The sequence below is a fragment of the Pseudophryne corroboree genome, chromosome 3, assembly GCF_028390025.1.
Source record: "Pseudophryne corroboree isolate aPseCor3 chromosome 3, aPseCor3.hap2, whole genome shotgun sequence".
In the NCBI taxonomy this organism is placed as follows: domain Eukaryota; kingdom Metazoa; phylum Chordata; class Amphibia; order Anura; family Myobatrachidae; genus Pseudophryne; species Pseudophryne corroboree.
In genome coordinates this window covers 185,893,376-185,915,605 of record NC_086446.1, presented here as the reverse complement: position 1 = coordinate 185,915,605, position 22,230 = coordinate 185,893,376, and the positions used below count along the sequence as shown (strand labels likewise).

The window sequence follows — 22,230 nt, the reverse complement described above, 5'->3', positions numbered from 1 at the left end:
CCGAGGACCGAGTTTGAGAACCACTGATCTAGCCCATCATATAATCTAGTCCTTGCACAAAGTAAGGATACTGTACAGCTAATGAAAGTATCTGTATAACTATAGTAAACCATATGTAATTTCCCTCAATATTGCATGACAACTAGACACAGGTAAATTTATTTGTATTGCATTGAACATTTACTTTAAGTAACATCTATAACCTTATTTATTACTAAGCTACATATTTTCCTTAGAAAGAATTGGTAACTATGAGACTTATATGTTTTCAAAATGAGGCCATAGAAACACAGGGATTTTGAAAGCAATCTATAATGCCCAATTATCGTCATATATCCTCAGCAGTCCAAAACACCCATTTTTTTTATTTTTTGCATATCTCTTACCTCAGGAGATTGCATTGGTAACTGGCTTGGAGTTCTTCAGCACGCTGTGCCACACTTGCAGGGAGCTTCAGCGCTGGTCATGTGTCTCCACTCTCCACAGTGCAGAGCTGCAATACAGGTCACACTCTGTCAGCTGCATAATTATTGTGCTCACCAGCCACCACCGTAGCTTCTAGGAAGCAGGTAAGCACTGTGTTTTGAACTTTTGATATGTTTTTGTGATTTATAAGACATTTATTTTATATATAGATTTTTCAAGGGTAACAATGTAGAACACATTAATAAACTAGTCACATTAAAATATGCGGGAGTCTGTCTGACTATTGTATTTTTCACTCTATACGTTTCATAGGAGCCTATTTAGCAAGGGTTTTTTTTAAATAAAATTATGTGGAAACTGTAGTAATTGTATGGCTTTTTTCTTTCTATGTACGAATAGCCTAATGCACAGAAATCTCCAGTAAAGGGGGGTACTCACGGAGTGATCGCTGCTTAAAATGTAAGCAATCTGACTAGATTGCTTAGATTTTAAGCAGCGATCACTCCGTGTGTACCCCTCACAGCGATAGCGATGCGCAGCCCCACGCATCGCTATCGCTGGTGCTAGATTGGCTGCTCACTTCACCCACTGGATGTGCTGAGCGGGGGAGAGAGATGTGAACCACTCAGCCCACATCTCTCCCCAAATCGGGCCGTGAATACGGCCCTTAAAGGGGGGTACTCACGGGAGAGATGTGTGCTGAACGATCTTAACACAGACCGCTCAGCACACATCTCTCATCCCGCTCAGCACAGCGCGATGTGCTGAGCGAGGGGGAAAGCCGACGGGGGGCCGCTCACTTCACACAACGGTGAAGTGAGCGACCCGCTAGATTGAGCCTGCATGCAGCTCAATCTAGCATCGGCGATAGCGATGCGCGGGGCCGCGCATCGCTATCGCTGGGGGGCATACACACGGCAGATCCGTGCTTAAAATCTAAGCAATCTAGCAAGATTGCTTAGATTTTAAGCACGGATCTCTCCGTGTGTACCCCCCTTAAGAGTCTAATTTCCATTGCTAACAGTAGTCCCCATAATTATCAGTGATGACTACGGTCTGACCCTTACGTACCAATCTCCAGAAGTGAGTTGGATTTCCAGGATTTCTTATGTTTGTTGTTTCAGTTAGTGATCATGTTACATAACATCAGCTCTAAATGAGTAGGGTTGCCATAATATCCCAGGTTCTGTGGCTGATTAAAACCAGGTGACTTGCAAGCTTGAATTTAGCCAGTCACAGTCACGACCTATGTATGATAGGTGTCCTGGATTAAAGGCATATTATGGCAACCCAATATAGAAGCATATAGTTAGGTACACACTATACAATTATCTGCCAGATAATCTGCCAGATCTGGCTGGTTGTAATGGATGAGAGCAAATGATAATCGACCTATTGCTCTCAAACACTGGAAAACAATCAAAACCTGTCGTTTAGACAAATTGGTTAAATGCAAATTTAACCAACTTGTATGAACAACTGTTTTTGTCCGTTTTGCAATGTTTGGGAGCAAATGGTCGATTGTCATTTGCTCTTATCCATTACCAGACTTCCATTCCAACCAGCTAGATCTGGCAGATAATCTGCCAGATAATTGTATAGTGTGTACCTAGTTTAAGGCCTCTTAATGTACTGTTTTGGGGGGTTTTAAATGCGTTTTTTAATATTTATATAATACATGTACAGTAAATTTTGGTTTGACACTAGAAACGAATCATTTGCGTTGCATTCCATTGTTGTAGTATTTTCAGACTGCTGTCTTACAATTTTTGCATTTAAGTACATTGAGAAGACTCCAATCATCACTAAAATGCTAGTCAAAATGCATATTAATAAACATATTTGCATTTTCACTGCCACTAAAAATGTGTGCAAAATACCATTGCATACCTCCCAACTGTCCCGATTTTCGCGGGACAGTCCTGTTTTTTTGGGGACTGTCCTGCTGTCCCACCCGCGGGCAGCAGTGTCCCACGGTGGGGGGGGGGGCAGTTGGGAGGCTCCTGCACGCGCTGCCCTGCTTAGCAGAGCAGCGGTGAATAGACGCTGTGACAGCGTCTATTCACTGGAGTCAGAGGGAGAGGGGGCATGCCAGCGGCTCACAGAGCGCTGGGCATGCCCCCTCAGTGATGAAAACGGGGCGTGGCAGGCGATCGCGGGTCCTCCCGCGAAGCCATGGCCCCTTTTCTTAGGTCACATCCCTTTTCCGGGAGTGCGCGCGTGTGTCCCTCTTTATGGAGATACAAAGTTGGGAGGTATGCCATTGGGTGTTGCATACAGTGTTATTATAGTCCTAATCAATGGTCATGCAATCTTTTATGTCCTTAGTGCTAAGTTTTGAGTGTAATAGTATATTGCAAGTCCACATACCTGACAAACTTAATTAGAATAACTTGGGCTCAATTAATTAATTTATAACATCTGTTTACAATTATGTAATTCAGCTGAGGTTATTGCTGTTGGAAAATATGGGGGAAAGCTGAAATAGATTATTTCCACACTGAAAATTAATCAGGCTGGCAGGTTCTATATGTTCATAATGGTTTTTTTTATATCTTTGAACTGCATGTTTAGCCTATTTTATTTTCCTTTTAGCTGTCTCATGCCACAAGGTGGTAGCATTATAGAATAACTTGCTACCTGTTTATGGAAGAATAGAATGCTTCATATCCTTTTCACAAATACTGGAGTATGCAGTGCTAGGGGTATATTTACTAAAGCGCGGGTTTTCAGAAGTGGAGATGTTGCCCACAGCAATCAATCAGATTGTACTTATCATGTATCTAGCATCTTCTACAAGATAATACCTAGAATCTGATTGGTTGCTAGGCAGTACTTATCATGTATCTAGCATCTTCTACAAGATAATACCTAGAATCTGATTGGTTGCTATAGGCAGTACTTATCATGTATCTAGCATCCTCTACAAGATAATACCTAGAATCTGATTGGTTGCTATGGACAACGTCTCCACTTCTGAAAACCCTCACTTTAGCAAATATACCCGTTATAGTTATGTATTCAGTGCTCAAAATGGAAATCACAGAGACAAACCTCCCCATAGGTTAAACTCAATTGTCAGTACCAGCCAGCCCTCTACTTGTGGTATAATTTCTGGAAGACACATAATAAATATATAATTTATTGCAAATTAAGGGACTGCCCACCTCCCCATATTTTAAGCATGCGCCAAAAAAGGGGCATAGCCTCATAGTGAAGGAGCGTGGCCACACAATAGTATCCCCACTTCAAATAACACCACACTTTAATGCCCCTTACTTACATTGCACCTCATTGTAATGTCCCTTATTCACATTACACTGCACAGTAGTATCCTTATACACATTATGCCATATAGTAGTAGTGCCCTTTACATATTATGCCCACACAGTAGTATTGCAAATTGCACATTATTTGATTGAGTGATTTACAGAGATGAATAGAAAAAAAAGAGAAGATTGCGCAGAAGGTACCTGTAGTAGGGTCAAGTACAGGATTTTTAGGGGGGGCACGTGTCCGCGTTTTTTCAGCGAAAATGCATCTTAGGTGCAAAGTAATGTAATACAACGCACAAGCAGCTTCTGCTGATTAACGTTATATGCAGCATACCTATATTCTCTGTGTAATTATGGCTCTATCTGCATCCGAAATCCCACATCAGGGCCGTAACTACGTGTGTGCCAAGTGGGCTTGGCACACAGCGCAGTTGCCCTGAGGGCGCACGGCCAGCGGCATGTAATGAGTCAAATTAACTCATTACATGCCGCCTCTGCTGTGTGCGCCGTGCGCCGCGCTGTGGGGGGAGAAGAGGACCAGCGCCAGGCAGCGGAGAAGGAGGAGGAGGGAGGGGGAGCAGGGAGCCGCAGCAGCGCTATGTCATTGGTAGTAAGCGCCGCTGCAGCATCCCCCTCTCCTTCTGTATTGGCTGCCCGGCGCTGCTGTGGATGCTGGGATGCGGTTCTTCCATCCCAGCATCCACAGCAGCGCCGGGCAGCCAATACGGAAGGAGAGGGGGATGCTGCAGCGGCGCTTACTACCAATGACATATCGCTGCTGCGGCTCCCTGCTCCCCCTCCCTCCTCCTCCTTCTCACCTCACTGCCTGCACCGAGGGAGCTGCACGAGGAGCCTGACTGCCAGCAGGGAGATGGTAAGTATATCTCTCTCTTTCTCTCTCTCTCTCTCTCTCTCTCTCTCTCTCTCTCTCTCTCTCTCTCTCTCTCTCAGGGGGTCACCGTCTGCCGCAATGTGTAAAAAGGGGGATGGCTGCCGCAATGTGTAAAAAGGGGGACTGGCTGTAAAAAGGGGGCCTAACTGCCGCAATGTGTAAAAAGGGCGCCTGGCTGCCGCAATGTGTAAAAAGGGGGACTGGCTGCCGCAATGTGTAAAAAGGGGGCCTGGCTGCCGCAATGTGTAAAAAGGGGGCCTGGCTGCCGCAATGTGTAAAAAGGGGGACTGGCTGCCGCAATGTGTAAAAAGGGGGATGGCTGCCGCAATGTGTAAAAAGGGGGACTGGCTGTAAAAAGGGGGCCTAACTGCCGCAATGTGTAAAAAGGGCGCCTGGCTGCCGCAATGTGTAAAAAGGGGGACTGGCTGCCGCAATGTGTAAAAAGGGGGCCTGGCTGCCGCAATGTGTAAAAAGGGGGCCTGGCTGCCGCAATGTGTAAAAAGGGGGACTGGCTGCCGCAATGTGTAAAAAGGGGGACAGGCTGCCGCAATGTGTAAAAAGGGGGACTGGCTGCCGCAATGTGTAAAAAGGGGGACTGGCTGCCGCAATGTGTAAAAAGGGGGACTGGCTGCCGCAATGTGTAAAAAGGGGGCCTTGCTGCCGCAATGTGTAAAAAGGGGGCCTGGCTGCCGCAATGTGTAAAAAGGGGGACTGTCTGCTGTAATGTGTAACAAGGGGGACTGTCTGCTGTAATGTGTAAAAAGGGGGACGCTGTCTGCTGTAATGTATAAAAGGGGCTCTACCTGGTGTAGTGGTGCTACTGTGCAGCGTAATTTGAATAATGTAGACTACTGTGCACCGTAGTATGAATTGCTATTATTTTGTGGCCACGCCCCTTCCCCGTGAAGCCATGCCCCTATACATTTAACGCGCGCCTACGGCGCGCACTGCCCCTATCTTACATGGGGGGGGCGCCACTGTCGTTTCTTGCACACAGCGCTAAAATGCCTAGTTACGGCACTGTCCCACATTAGAGTGTTTTCCATGAAAACACTAGAGCATAGCATTTTATATGCAAATACAGTCACAATCACACACACACACAATATATGTGACTACAGTGACAAACTTAAAGATGCCTATATTTGATGTCTGCAATCCATGGGTTAACTGTAAAACTACAGACGCTGCACTCCCTGTCAGTGCCTGTTCCCAGAACAGAGCATGCGCCATCGGCTCCGGAATCCCCACCTCTGTCACCTGCGGGAGTCGGCTAGTGAAGGCTGGCTGAGGAAATTGAACAAAGAATGGGAGAATGCAGTATTTGACAACTGGAGAGCAATGCCGGCATCAGGACCCCCCTGCTGATTGAGGCCAACGTCTGAGGGGGAAAGCCAGCGAGTGATATATGGAAGTCACCTGATGAGGAAGCAATGACAGCTGAATCAGTGGTGGCCGGGTGACTCCAATTGTGGTTGGCCTGCTGCAGGTGAAGAGACAGAGACAAGGCTCTCCATCTCTGAACAAAAAATGTTGGTCTAGTTGGGGGGGGAAGGGGGGGGTTCTGGGTACTCAGAAACCCCCTTGCGTGTGCCACATTAAATAAGCGAAGTAGCATGTCCCGTCAGCAAATGCAATCTAAGGAGTAGCAGGGCGATTCTCCGTGATGCATGGGACAGCTACACAAATTCTAACTACATACTTCTCCAAAATACCAAGATTTTAGTGGGTCTTCAGTTATAGGGTACCGTTTTCATATAACAACAATTTCGTAACAGACCAGTTTAAAAGTAAAAAATTATTAAAAGAGTGTTATGCATGGGACTTTCTGTTCACTTTCTGGAGAATCATCCAGCAGTGTTCCCTCCTGATAGCTGGGTCTTCCAGATTGAGAACCCGGAAGCAGGCCCGGTGACAAGGGGTTTACAAAGCTTACACCCATGCTGGACCACAAGGTTCAGAAGGTCCCCAAGTTTCAGGAGCAAATATGCAGTGCCAGTTAATAATCATGTGTAAACAAGCAGGCGGCTGGCGCAGCACAAGTAGGCAAAAAAACCTCAAATGATTAATCCTCCCCCTTTGTTACCTGTAACCCCATAACGGGGACCAGTATGAGCAGCATAGTACTTGCATATGAGTACTTGCACATAGTGTACTTGCATATGAATTACCCATGAGGCTGGCTGAGGTAGAATCACAGTGATTGGCAGCACAGCAGTACTGTAGTATTATTCGCATAATGGAATAGGAGACACGCTGTGGCATATGATTTGGGGCCAGAGTGGGGAGGGTAATGTAAACTGGGGACACAGTGGGGCGTATAATGTGAATGGGGGCACAGTGGGAGTGTGACTTAGGGGCACACTGGCTTATGCTGCAAGTTGGGGGCACAGTAGGGAGGATAATGTGATTAGTGGGCACACTGTGGCTTATGCTGTGATTTGAGGGCACAGTAGGGTGTGAAATGTGAATTGGGGACACAATGGGGAGTAGACTCTGATTTGGGTGACAGGAGTGTTAAAAAAAAAAAACCCTACATTTCTTCTTTGAGGTCCATAGTCTCCACCGGGATAGACCTTGGGAGTGTAGGTGGTACCGTGGTAGGATAGGACCGGGCACTAAACAGTTAAAACATTTAGAGCTCCCAGGATACTCTGGTCCTCCTGCTCTATACCCCACCCCCAGCCTAGCTATCCAGTTTCGTTTTGATGCCAGCAGGAGCCAGTAGCACCTTTAACAATGGGGCTGCCTCTCAGCAGCCCCAAGCTTATATTTTATGTTTTAATTTATTTTTCATTTTACTCAACTTGAGCAAGCAGCACTAGGCAGTCCTAAGGATGCCAGCGCTGCTGCTCCTTCAACTCCCCGCTGGCACCACAACACCAGTAACTGCTCTAGTGATTCCGGCAGGCGCCTGAGAGCTCTGCTATCTGGCCACCTGGGGACAGCCCAGAATGCAACAAGAACATGGTGGGAACCCGCGTCTTTTGTGCAGTCTCACCTCCGGTCTTGGAGACGGACCGGAGGTGCTGATGTGGACCCCCTACTAGTCCACCAGGGCATTTTCATTACTGGAGTTGGGGTTTGGTGAGGCCAGTTGCCCCTGTATGTTAACATCAGCATAGGGGAGGTCCGCTCTCTCCCAGCAGCCCCTCCCCTTGTTCAGGACATGATTCCACAGCGGCTTTTCGCCTCTGAGCTGTTCCTCCGCCACCATCCTCCCTCTCAGAGACGCTGAGCGGCCATCTTACTATACAGGGCTGAAGCTGCAGGTTTCCTTTAATACTGGGTCCAGTCTCCCTGTATACCTCTCCTAAGGACCAGGTTATATATACAGTGCTGAATCCTACCAGCCACTGTGGTCTGAGTAGTTGATTTTAGTGCTTATTGCAGTTATGTAACAGGTAAGTAATTGTAGGATGTTTTGTGCCAGTGCCGGTGGACGTACGTGGATTTTTACCCGGGATCACCTCTTGGACCGGATCTCGCTACTGGAATCCTGGGCAGCGGGACGAGGAGCCCCAACCCCAGAGGACACATTACAATAGTCACCACACATTAGAATGGTGACATATATTTTCTTATACAGGAACAACTGATAAAAAGGCTGGTCACCGCTGTGGATATAACTGCGTTAAGATGTTAAATGGTATTTGCATTTCAGGAGCAATAACAATAAACAATTATACACTAGACAGTATTCTACCAGAAGAAAGAACAGTTTCAGCAAAATATTACATTAGCATCGTATGTAGTTCATTATAAATCTATAATATTGTTACTCTACAATACCCATAGTGTCCACCAGGTGGCAGTGCAAAGTTCTCTGGTTAGATTCTCACTTGTAGAGTTAGGAAAAGTAGTAGTAAGTGATGCAATCTAGTCTCAAGCTAGTTCTTTAAAATTACAACTGCACAGTTCAATTTCGAGTTCAGACAGAAATGCAGTAAGGAAGGTTTGCCGTTAATAAGCTTGCAGTAGCCAAAGATCAAGGCCTCAGTCATGTAGGCAAAGAATAGTATGCAAGTTATTCCTACTATAAGTCTGTGCAAGCATAAACCACCAGGTACAATAATTCTCCACTGTAACTTTTGGCTGGAGAGGTGCACTGAACAGTCAGCCAGGTTGGAAGTTCGTTAAGCACCTAGTAGAATTAAGGTGAAAGCACAGTATTCCTCTCTGAGGTAAATTAAGCAAGTTTAGTCTCTCTCTCTCTCTCTCTCTCTCTCTCTATTACTCAGTTCCTCATCCCCTGTGAATGGACTGGGTGGGTAGGACGGATTAGCGGTTTAACAGACTCCTTGACTTGGGTAGGGTATACAGAGCAACCCTGGTTTGTAACACTCTCAATGTGCACTCAGTTACTGACAGAATGTAGATGCACCACATAGTTCAATTAACCCCCTCCTTGATCTGGGGTAACTACCCTCTGGCTGTCTTTTACTATGCTGGCTGATTACCTATGACACTGGTTTGCTAGTATGTGGGCAAACACTGCGGTAACTGTCTGATTGATCTGGATAGCAGGATGGGGAATATGTACCTGTTGTTAGCGGCCTCAACCACTCCCCTCTATCACCTGAGACCTGAGAAATAACGATCGGATGCAGAATTTTCCTTTCTACTAAAAAAAGCTTGAAGTTCCGCACATAGAGGTATTGTGTTTATGAATTTAGTGGAGGCACCTAGCTAAGTAATGCATATAGGGAATGCCGGCCTTGTGGAGTTTGTATAAATGTAACACTTGTGTGTGTGTGTGTGTGTGTGTGTGTGTGTGTGTATAGTGTGTATGTATGTGTGTATATATATGTGTGTATATATACACTGCTCACAAAAATAAAGGGAACACTTAAACAACACAATGTAACTCCAAGTCAATCACATTTCTGTGAAATCAAACTGTCCACTTAGGAAGCAACACTGATTGACAATCAATTTCACATGCTGTTGTGCAAATGGAATAGACAACAGGTGGAAATTATAGGCAATTAGCAAGACACCCCCAATAAAGGAGTTGTTCTGCAGGTGGTGAGCACAGACCACTTCTCAGCTCCTATGCTTTCTGGCTGATGTTTTGGTCACTTTTCAAAGCTGTAGACTCCGTCTAGTGAGACGGAGTCTACAACCCACACAAGTGGCTCAGGTAGTGCAGCTCATCCAGGATGGCACATCAATGCGAGCTGTGGCAAGAAAGTTTGCTGTGTCTGTCAGCGTAGTGTCCAGAGCATGGAGGCGCTACCAGGAGACAGGCCAGTACATCAGGAGATGTGGAGGAGGCTGTAGGAGGGCAACAACCCAGCAGCAGGACCGCTACCTCCGCCTTTGTGCAAGGAGTAACAGGAGGAGCGCTGCCAGAGCCCTGCAAAATGACCTCCAGCAAGCCACAAATGTGCATGTGTCTATTTAAACGATCAGAAACAGACTCCATGGGGGTGGTATGAGGGCCCGACGTCTGACGTCCACAGGTGGGGGTTGGGCTTACAGCCCAACACCGTGCAGGACGTTTGGCATTTGCTAGAGAACACCAAGATTGGCAAATTCGCCACTGGCGCCCTGTGCTCTTCACAGATGAAAGCAGGTTCTCACTGAGCACATGTGACAGACGTGACAGAGTCTGGAGACGCCAAGGAGAACGTTCTGCTGCCTGCAACATCCTCCAGCATGACCGGTTTGGCAGTGGGTCAGTAATGGTGTGGGGTGACATTTCTTTGGGGGGCCGCACAGCCCTCCATGTGCTCGCCAGAGGTAGCCTGACTGCCATTAGGTACCGAGATGAGATTCTCAGACCCCTTGTGAGACCATATGCTGGTGCGGTTGGCCCAGGGTTTCCTCCTAATGCAAGACAATGCTAGACCTCATGTGGCTGGAGTGTGTCAGCAGTTCCTGCAAGACGAAGGCATTGATGCTATGGACTGGCCCGCCCGTTCCCCAGACCTGAATCCAATTGAGCAAATCTGGGACATCATGTCTCGCTCCATCCACCAACGCCACGTTGCACCACAGACTGTCCAGGAGTTGGCGGATGCTTTAGTCCAGGTCTGGGAGGAGATCCCTCAGGAGACCATCCGCCACCTCATCAGGAGCATGCCCAGGTGTTGTAGGGAGGTCATACAGGCACATGGAGGCCACACACTATTGAGCCTCATTTTGACTTGTTTTAAGGACATTACATCAAAGTTGGATCAGCCTGTAGTGTGTTTTTCCACTTTAATTTTGAGTGTGACTCCAAATCCAGACCTCCATGGGTTAATAAATTTGATTTTCCATTGATCATTTTTGTGTGATTTTGTTGTCAGCACATTCAACTATGTAAAGAACAAAGTATTTAATAAGAATATTTCATTCATTCAGATCTAGGATGTGTTATTTTAGTGTTCCCTTTATTTTTTTTGAGCAGTGTATATATAATATATACACAACAGTCCATGATGACTGACACTCCTATAGACATACATAGTAATCGCCTGGGTGCCTTCAACTAGATTCACAAGCAGAAAGAATGTAGCGGCACTCACAGGACTTGTACAATCGGGAATCCTTATTAGTCCTCAACATTACATTAATGATGGTCCCACAAAGATGTTGAGGACTAATAAGGATTACTGATTGTACAAGTCCTGTGAGTGCCGTTTCTTTCTGCATATATATATATATATATATATATCTCTCTTATGGAGAGAAGACACTAGTAGTCCCTTCTGTTAAATTGAAGTTTCGAAGCGTTGCTCCATTATCAATATCAACAAATGTAACAAAAATTAAACATATATATTGTAGTGCTTACCCCCTTGTGTGACTCGTTTCTGGTGCTGGCTCCCGTCGGAGTCCTGGTGATGTCACAGGCACACAACAGTGCAGACGGCCCGGGGATCTCCTGGAGTGATGCGTGCCTGCTCCCGGTGGAGACCTGATGACATCATTGGCGCTGTACCGTGCCTACATCCCGGGGATCACCTCTGGGCACAGATCAGTGACATACCCATCACCATGGTGAGATGTGCAACTGTCGGTCTGGTTCCAGCAAACAATTGCTCCACTGCCTGCTATTCGCACCTTTCTTCACCTCGAAGAAAAAGAGTTAACAAAGGTAACTCTTATTATTTACTTCCTATCTCAGTCCCTAAATCTTATTCCATTCAACAACAGTGTTTAAACATAGTATTCATGCCTGTGGTGTTCCCTTATTGTTCATTTCTGAATTGCACCACTTCTCTTGGACAACTTTAAGCCATACTAATTTCTGCTCTATACCTACCATTAAAGGAAGGGGGCGTTCCTGGTCTCAGGATTTCTGTTGCAAGCCCTGTCCGGATGTGACTGTGTGTCATGTCCGCAGAGGCAATTTGAAGGGTAGCAGTGTTACCTCCTGTTGAAAGCAGTCAGGATCACGGCTGTCGGTATCCCGGCAGTCAGAATACCGATGCCGAAATACCAACCCCCTTCTGAATGCCGACACCGGCCTCCAAAAGAGAACAACATCCCGGCGCGAGAATACCGATGGCCGGGATCCCAAATGAGGAGATGCCGGGGTGCAAGTCAGGTAAGCCACGGGGGGTGGTGACGGGGGTTGGGGTAAGGGTTAGAGTTCGGCTGCGGGGGGGGGGGGGGGGGGGCGTATGGTTAGGCTGCGTCCTGGAGGGCTTAGGCTTAGGCACCTCCCTCGGAGGGTTAGGGCTAGGTTGCGGGGGGGGGGGTTAGGTTTAGGCAGCGGGTATAGGGGGTTAGGTTTAAGCACCAATGGGAAAGTTAGGGTTAGGCTGCAGGGAGGTGTAGGGTTAGAGGGTTGGGGAGAAGGGGAAACACCCTTTACTCACCTCAGTCGCCTTATTAACACTCAGGATCACTGCATCGGCATTATGAGTGCATGGATCCCAAATGCCGCTAAATCATACTGCTCTCTCTCTCCTGCTGACCTGGTCCCGTAATGTGCAGCACCCACCCTTGGCCACCGTCCTAAAAAGTACCATTCTAGATATGCCCCTGATGTATAGTTCAGCACATTATTCTTCATAGACATTATATTAGGTTCATGAAACTTCCGTCGTGCCCAGTTTATAATACATTTATGCAGGACTACTACCTCTTGGAGTTGCTCACATTTCCTTTGACCAGTGATTCCCAAACTGGGTGTAATGGGGCATTCGCAGGGCTTCTACAGACTGGTGGTCCAGGACCAAATTAAATAATGTGGTCAGTTTGATTAAATTATGTGGTCACTGTAGGCTCCCATTCCCCTACAGAATCATCTTCAAACTCCTCACCCTCACATACAAGGCCCTCTCTAATTCCACTGCTCCCTACATCTCCAACCACCTCTCCCTTCATACTCCCTCCCGCCCCCTACGGTCGACCAATGACCGTTGCCTCTCCACTGCCCTGGTCACTGCTTCCCATGCTCGAGTTCAAGACTATGCCTGTGCTGCACCCTTTCATTGGAATTCTCTCCCCTGCTCCATTAGACTCTCCCCGACCTTGCAAAGCTTCAAACGTGCACTAAAAACCCACCTATTCATCAAAGCATACCCTCCCGATGCATAACCTAGTCCTGAGGCCGCTCCTCCATCCCCTTGCCTCATGCTTTGAACATCTCTGCTTTGCTTACATACTGCAATCAGGCTACCTCCCGCTTGCTTGCAACTCATGTCATCTGTCTGTCGCCCCTTCCCACTAGATTGTCAGCTTTTCAGAGCAGGGCCCTCTTTCCTCTTGTTGTCAAAGCCCTCTTCTCGACACATTTTACCCGCTATTTCTCCTGCTAGTCAAGGCTCATCTCCATCTATGGCCACCAGCCCCAAGTAGTACGATGATCACTCCCTCACTACTTACATCTTAGCTGTATTATGTTTTGAGAATTGTGGTGCTCTTTGTTACCCGTACTCTATTTTTGTTATTTATTTACTGTAATGCTAAGTTTTGTTGCCCTGTACTGTCCTTTGTACAGCGCTGCAAAACACTTGTGGCGCCTTATGAATAAAATGTAATATTAAAAATAATAATAGCCAAAACCAGTATATATGCTTCTATTCAAAAAATATGTGGATAAACAGAAGCTGAACATTGTCCTGCACCACATAACTGAACCTAAGGGAACCACTGGATTTGAGTGTGATACATAAAATAGCTTGGACACTTATTGCTCACACAGTACAGGCTCTACTGTATAGCGTGACATTAAATTGCATTATAGTTATGTCAATTAAATATGTTACATCTGTAAGTGGAACAGAATTGTTTTTCCAGTATTTATGACGTAATGGTAAGTGTAGTGTTCTGTGTTTGTATACAGTGTAACAGAATTATATTATGATCATGTCAGCAGTCATCTCTTCTTGCATAGTAGTAATGCTTTAGGAATGTCCTACAGAAAGCAAAGTGTATCTGGAAATTGTATTCTACTGGTATGCAGTCACAGGGAAACTTGTTGAGTAGGTGGATCTCTACTAGTCCTGTCCATACTGTATACACAAAGGAGACTATGTGTGCCTAATACAACATTATAACATGATTCTGCTACACTCTGTGGTGCTTGCATAATAATCATGGACGTGTGCAGAACGTTTTATTAGGGGGTGCACCGACAGAGGAGTGTTTAGCACCAACCACTGGCCATGTCTAGCATCACCTATTGGGTGCATCTAGCATTGCCTACTGGCACACAGTGCAATAAAAATCACACACTGCAAGGGGCGTGGCCATTGCAAATGGAGGCGTGTCAACCTGACACCAACTGATTCTAATCACTCTGGGAGCATTTCTTTCCATTCCATATGCACTTTACCTATATGGTGGTTTCTTGCAACGGGAAACCTCTGAAGAAATGTCCTGCCTGGGCAGACAGTGTTTCTCAGGCTGGGTCCACAGGTTATCCACAGGATAACATTGGGATATGCCGGAGCGACAGCAGAAATGGTACCAATACGGTCACGAGCTTTCTGGCCTCCCAGGATGCATCGGGCTTCACCATATAATCCCGCCCACTGACTCAGTCAAATCAGTTTTTTGTTTGGTGCGGCAGGAGCCGGACCATGGTCACAGGGCTGCTGTTAATAAAGCAGCCTGAAGTTGTTGTTTTTTTATGTTATTTTTATAGTCCTACTATGTTTTTTGAGCGTCTTAAACGCATATTAGAGTCGCTCCAACAACTCCCCCACCGGGTCGCAACAATGCTTTCCTTCGCGGTACAGTGCTGTCTCGACGGGCGTCTGTGTCGGATATTCTAGCAGGTCCAGCAGACGTAACCAGGCTGTGGCCGGAGCATTGGGGGAAGGTAAGTCTAGGGATTTCCTCTTACTAGAGTGGTCCGGACACAGCTACACTGCTTTGGTGGAGACTACAAACAGTGTGTTGATGCGCCGAACACTCTCTGGTGCAACAGCGCTACGCTCTAGGGTTCATAGGCGCCAGGACTAGGTAGAGGCCGCGATCCTTGGAGTTTAAGTCAACAGGGGGATTCAGACGCTCTCCTGGCCGCCCCTCCTCCGAGTTCATGACCAGTTTACGCGCGTCTCCCGTCCATGAACTGAATGACCTCACTTCCATCTCAGACGCTACCACGAGGGTACTTGGTCGCAGCTTAGATGCTGCGGTTGTGTACACTAGAGATCCGCCTAGACCGAGTCGCAGGCCTTAGCGTCTGCATACACGTGGAAGTCACTGAGCGTCCGTCACTGAGCGTCCATGCCTTGCATCAGTTATCAGAACGGCAGTGTACACCAGTAGCGTCTGAATCCACTCAGCGTCTTGCGAGCGTATTTGTTTGGATATGGAAGTGTGGTGAGTCTCCCTGTATCCCGCTATATGGAGGAAGGATATACAGTACTAAAAATTCTCTCTACTTGTTAGTATGAATTGTTAATTTTAGTACATATTGCATATGAGATCTGTATATTACTGTTGTTTCTGCATGTTATGTTTGAAAAGAACCAGTTAAAAACAGAAGTACAATTTTCCTACTTACTTGTAAGTTGTTATGGGGGTTGTATTCTCATATGACAATGTTTAATGCCTTAACATGTGACTGACTGCTAGTATGTGTGCTGACTTTTCTATGTCGTCAGTCCTATTCTGACCATCAGTTCAGGTGCACGGTTGTGGTCAGATTGAGCTCGCTTCTATATATTCATATATAGGTGTTTTACAGTCACAAATTCAGTAGTCATTAACAGGTTATTAACAGATTATTACCATGTCTGTGAGCGGCAAAAGTGACGAGGAGAATTTATCAGGCACTCCTACATCCCTAACATGTTTATCTTGTAAAACAGGGTTAATTGCCCAGTTGATTTTCAGCAAAGTAAAAAACAGGATTTAGTTCAACAGCCAATAGAGCCACCATGGAGTATGTTCGCAAAGACTTTGTCTTCAATAGCGGACAGGTTAACTCCGGCAGCACCACCCCAGGGGTTAGGTTACACTATTAACCCATACATGCAGCTCCCTTCCTACGGCTTGGTTCCAGTAGCCTCTACAAGCAACCAAGGGAAAGGTAAGACTAAGACAGATGCGTCTATGAGGCAGACTACACAAGATGATACAACAGATGATGATACAGTATATTCAAATACTCCGTATGATGATCAGTCGCAGAGTTTTAGTTCAGAGGATGTAGCTGAACTTATTGAGGCTGTGAAGGCTGTTCTCTCTTTGGAAGAGCCAGCCAAAACAGTGTCAAAGTCTAAAGTACCTGTGTTTAAACGAACAAAAACAGTTAAAGCTGAATTCCCAGCGTCAGATGAGCTGACGGAAATGATGGAAGAATCTTGGGCAACGCCCAGTAAAAAGTATAAGATTCCGAAAAGATGGGATTCTTATTATCCATTTCCAGCTGCGGATTGTTCAAAAAGAGAAGTTCCTCCAAAAGTAGATGCACATGTACTGCGACTTGTGCATAAATCTGCTTTACCACTGTCATCTACCTCACTAAATGATGTCGCAGACAGAAGGGTAGATAGCTTCTTGAAAAATATATTTTCTCTTGCAGGAGCAGTGGTAAGACCTGCTATGGCTTCGGCCTGGATAGCAAAGGCAATGGGCGAATGGATAGAGGAACTAGAGAATGACCTCTCTTCTCCTAATAGGGAGCAAAAGTATCATTTAAGCCGTTTAAGACAATCGGCCCAATACTTGGAAGAAGCTGCAATTGACATGGGTACAATCGCTTCTAAAGCATCAGCCTTGATGGTAGCTGCTTGTAGAGCTATTTGGCTGCGCACTTGGAAAGCAGATGCAGAATCCAAGACGGAATTGGAAGCATTACCTTTCATTGGTAATATATTGTTTGGGAAACGATTGTCAGACATTCTAAAATCGGAGTCGAAGAAGGTTAGATTTCCGACTAGTTATAACCCTAAGTCTAGGGGTTCAAAGTTTCGGCCATTTCGATGGCAAAGCGAAAGCTAAAGAGTAGTCTAAGCAACCCCAAGCCAATAGATCGGCCAGGGGTAGGAAGCAGTGGGCTAGCAGAAAGCCAGCTTCCAAGCCTGAACAGAAACCATCAGCCTGAAGAGACGGGCCTCCGCCTGGAGGATTCCAGGGTTGGGGGCCAACTCCTTCATTTTGCACACATATGGCAACAGTCGACAACAGATGCTTGGGTGCAGACGGTGGTATCTCAAGGGTATGGGTTCCCATTCAGGAGGCAGCCTCCTCAAAGATTTTTTTTGCACCAGCCTGTCTCGTATAGAGTTGAAGGCCAATGCCCTGCAAGAAGCAGTCCAAAAATTACTGCAGTCAGGTGTGATTGTCCCAGTACCGCCATCACAAAGGGCACAGGGGTTTTACTCCAATCTATTTCTGATCCAGAAGCCAAATGGGTCATTTCGATCAATTCTCAATTTGAAAATGTTAAACAAATACATTTGGATCCCAAGGTTCCACATGGAGACATTACGCTCCATAATGTTGGCTATGGAACCGGGAGATTACATGGTATCTCTGGATGTACAGGATGCTTACCTACATGTGCCTATAGCACGGTCTCATCAGTGCTACCTCAGGTTTGCCATCCTCCAGGAACATTTTCAGTTCCAAGCCTTGCCCTTTGGGCTAGCAACAGCACCCAGGGTGTTTACCAAGATTATAGTGGTTATGGCATCTCATCTCCGCAAGCAGGGGATAAGAATATTCCCATACCTTGACGACCTTTTAATCTTAGCACATTCGCAGGAGTTACTTTTGAGCCATCTTCAACAGACAATAGTTTGTTTACAGAGACACGGGTGGCTCATAAATTGGGAAAAGTCGTCTCTGAATCCGTCACAGCGGATGGTTCATTTGGGGGCCATGTTGGATTCAGACCTACAGAGAGTTTTCTTACCAGAGAAAAAGATGGTCAAGGTGCAGGTCATGACTCGGGAAGCGTTGCACACCCAGACAATGTCAGTCCATGCAGCAATGCGACTGTTGGGTCTGATGGTATCAACCTTCGACATTGTGGAATATGTGCAATTCCACTCCAGACCATTACAGCACCTTATTCTGACCAAATGGAACAGAAATCATCAGACGATAAAAAAGCAGATGATAAAGTTTCCAGCAAACGTAAAAAGGTCTCTAGCGTGGTGGCTACAGACAGACCATTTAAACAAGGGGAGACCCTTTTGGATAAAAGAATGGCAAGTCCTGACAACAGATGCCAGTCTGCAAGGCTGGGGTGCGGTACTCTGAAGCCTTTGGTTCCAGGGAAAATGGACCGTAATGGAAAGTCGCCTGCCAATAAATCTGTTGGAAATAAGGGCCATTTATATGGCTCTAGTTCAGGCAAAGGACAGTCTGCAAGGAAGACCTGTACAGATTCGCTCAGACAATGCGACAGCAGTAGCATACCTCAATCATCAAGGAGGAACTCGCAGCAAAAGATTGGAGGAAGTAACTCCCATTCTAAGATGGGCAGAACTCCATCTCCCAGCATTGTCAGCAATGTTTGTCCCAGGTGTACTGAACTGGGAAGCGTATTTTCTCAGTCGACACACCATTCAGGAAACCGAATGGGCATTACACCCAGAAGTGTTTCAGACAATAGCGAACGGATGGGGTCTACCAGAGATAGACCTCATGGCGTCTCATCTAAACAACAAAGTTCCGAAGTACGGATCGAGAACAAAGGATCCCGGAGCGGTCGTTGTAGACGCACTGTCAGTAGAATGGAAATTTAATCTGGCATATCTGTTCCCTCCAATATCTCTGTTACCCAGAGGAGTGAGAAAAATAAAGCAAGCAAAGGGAGAAATAATTCTAATAGCTCCAGCTTGGCCAAGAAGGCATCGGTACACAGATCTACTGAGAATGTCCGTGGAAGCACCAATACTGCTCCCTCAACGTCCAGATCTGCTAATGCAGGGTCCTTGTTGTCACCGTCATCTGGATTGTCTGTCTTTGATGGCGTGGCTGTTGAAACCTCTATCCTAGAAGCTAGAAGATTTTCAAAACAAGTAAACCAAACTATGCTCAGAGCAAGAAAGCCTTCTTCAGCTCGTGTGTATCATAGAATATGGCAGGCCTATATTCATTTGTGTACTGAAAATAGTTTGAATCCAAGATCTTTTAAAGTATCCAGGAGTTTGGATTTCCTTCAAACAGGATTGGATAAAAGTTTGAAAGTAGCTTCCTTGAGAGTTCAAGTATCAGTGTTAACTGTATGGTTTCAGCGAAAGATTGCTGATTTACAGGATGTGCGTACTTTCTTTCAGGGAGTTGTACATATGCAACCTCCATTTGTTCCTCCTGCAGCACCCTGGGATTTGAATGTAGTTCTTAAATTCCTCCAGGGACCTCCGTTTGAACCACTTAAGAGGGCAGATCTTAAATGGTTAACGGCTAAAGTACTTTTTCTCCTGGCAATGGTGTCAGCCAGAAGAGTGTCAGATTTAGGAGCGTTATCGTGTAAGTCTCCTTTCCTAAGTTTTTTTTCCAGACAGAGCAGTTCTCAGAACTAGATCTGGTTATCTTCCAAAGGTGGTTTCAAAGTTTCACCTTAATGAAGAGATTGTAGTCTCAGCTTTTCAGGTATCGGGACTTTCTGCGGGAGAAGCGTCGCTGGACGTAGTCCGAGCTTTAAGGATCTACATAGATTGTACTAGTGCCATCAGAAAAACAGATTCTCTCTTCATCCTCTACGGATTTCATAGAAGGGGATGGCCTGCTAGTAAACAGACGCTGGAAAGATGGCTCTGAATGGTAATATCAGAAGCTTATTCTCATGCAGATCTCCCTACTCCGGCTAATGTCTCTGCTCATTCTACACGTAAGGTAGGTCCTTCATGGGCAGCACAACAGGGTGCTTCAGCAGAACAGATTTGTAAGGCAGCCACATGCTCTTCCATAAACACATTCATTAGACATTATGCCTTGGATACATTTGCCTCTCATGACGCAGACTTCGGGCGAAAGGTCCTCCTGTGTAATCAGGAGCGTCCCCACCACTAAAACTGGCTTTGGGAATCCCAATGTTATCCTGTGGATAACCTGTGGACCCAGCCAGAGAAATAGACGTTATGGTAAGAACTTACCGTTGATAATGTAATTTCTCTTATGTCCACAGGTATCCACAGGGGTCCCACCCTTACGCATCTGATTTGAGGATCTTGACAATCACTAAACCTCTTCCCTCTTGTATGGAAGGGTGTGCATGTGTGTTCTTATCGCCTAAATAGGTTTCTACCTGATGCTCCTGCCTAATCGCTGTGGAGAGAACTGATTTGACTGAGTCAGTGGGCGGGATTATATGGTGAAACCCCAATGCATCCTGGGAGGCCAGAAAGCTTGTGACCGTATTGGTGCCATTTCCGCTGTCTCTCTGGCATATCCCAATGTTATCCTGTGGATCAGGGCTTAAAGTGGTCCTGGTGAGGTGGTGGAACTCATGGAGGAGGACCATGGAGGCACCAGGACCTGAAGAAGAAGTAGGTGGCTGCAGCTCATCAGCAACACTAGTGCCGCCTGTAGCATTGATTGACGCAGATGATGGGGTGGGCTTTTCTGTTGGAATTACTGTGCAGGGCAATGGAGGAGGTGGAACTAGTTCCCCCTACCATTACAGGTAGTGGAACTCAGTTCCACCTCGTTCCCCCCCACTTTAACCCCTGCTGTGGATAACTGTGGACATAAGAGAAATTACGTTATCAACGGTAAGTTATTACCATAACGTCTATTTTCAGTTGATAATCACTATTCATGTAGGAAATTACTTGGTCCGGAAGATGCCTGTTTGTATAGAAATATAACGAAGATCATCATCATCATCATCATCATCATCATGCAACAGAGTTTCAACCAGACTCGTGTCACCTCCTGCCCTGTGTCTCAAAGCCACACAATCATCTCCTCCCTGTGTTTCTCAGCCACACCCTCATCTCCCACCTGTATCTCTCAGCCACACCATCTCTTCCTTTCCCTGTGTCGTCTCTCACCTTCACCATCATCCCCTCTCTGCATTACCTCTCAGCCACATCATCATCTCCCGCCTGCATCTCTCAGCCACACCATCTTCTCCCCTCCCTGCGCCATCTCTCATCCACATCCAGTGCTGCAAGTATGGCTGTATGTGGCGGTACGGCGTACCGGTAAGAAATTCCCAGCCGATAGGCCGTACTGCCGAGCCGTCCACCATACCTGCAGCCCGCTGCTGTGTGAGGGGAGCAGAGTGCAGCGCAGTTCCTCTCCTGTCCCTTAATGCTCTGTGATGTGTCCAGTGTCCGGCGGCGGGGTGAATCTCAATAAGGCACCGGTTTGTTAGACAATCAGAGCTCGCAGACCGGCAGCCACGGCTCCTGATTGGCTGCCGGTCTGCGAGCTCTGATTGGCTAACGAACTGGTGCCTCATTTGAGATACCCGTCGCTGGAGACTGGACTTCACGAGCATTGAGGGGCAGGAGAGGCATGCGCTGCGGCAGCAGAGACAGCAGTGAGCAGCTGGGGGGGCACTCTGGGGCAATGTGTATCTGGCACTCTGGGGCAATGTGTATCTGGCTCTGGGGCAATGTGTATCTGGCACTGTGGGGACATATATATGGCACTAGTGGGGGCATTTGTGTATCTGTCACTGTAGGAGCATATCTGGCATGGTGGGGGCATGTCTGAGCCGGGCAATACAGCACTACGTCTCTATCTACCTTTGGTACGAATCGTGTCTGATGCATATGAGCCTGGTAACTATTGCTGTTGTTTTCTTTTGCTGTGCAACTGAATACGGTTAAATCCTATATAAGGTAATGTAGTAATATGTTGTTCCTACATACTTGAAATGTATTTGTAGTTGATTATGTGCTCATATTGCTTATTATACTAATGTATAAACTGTGACTGATTGCTAGTGTGATTGCTGACTTTACTATAATTATGTCAGTTTTCTGTGTATTCCGATCCTCAATGCTGGTGCAAAGCAGGGTAGGGTGTGTCACTTTAACAAAAGTTAAAGTGATTATAGTCACAAATTGTGTAGTTAACATTGTACAAGTGTGTGATTATTTATCATGTCTAAGAGCGGCAAGCGTGAGGAAAATACACTCACAGCAGTACTAACACTCATGTCATGTTTGTCTTGCAAAGCTGGGTTAACCTCCTCAGGCACTGGTTCAGAATGGTTTGTGTGTAAATTGTTTAGCTTTCACCAAAGTCTCTTTAAAAATCCAAAGCAGACAC

General features: G+C 46.3%; 1 protein-coding gene across 1 annotated transcript in view; it reads left to right on the top strand.

The window, feature by feature from the left end:
• Positions 1-483: 483 nt before the first annotated feature.
• KCNMA1 (potassium calcium-activated channel subfamily M alpha 1) overlaps positions 484-22,230 on the top strand; it is a 1,046,495-nt gene continuing 1,024,748 nt past the window's right edge. Inside the window, exon 1 of the mRNA XM_063958697.1 lies at positions 484-569. The gene's annotated coding sequence lies outside the window, so the exon portion shown is untranslated. The remainder of the gene's footprint in view (positions 570-22,230) is intronic.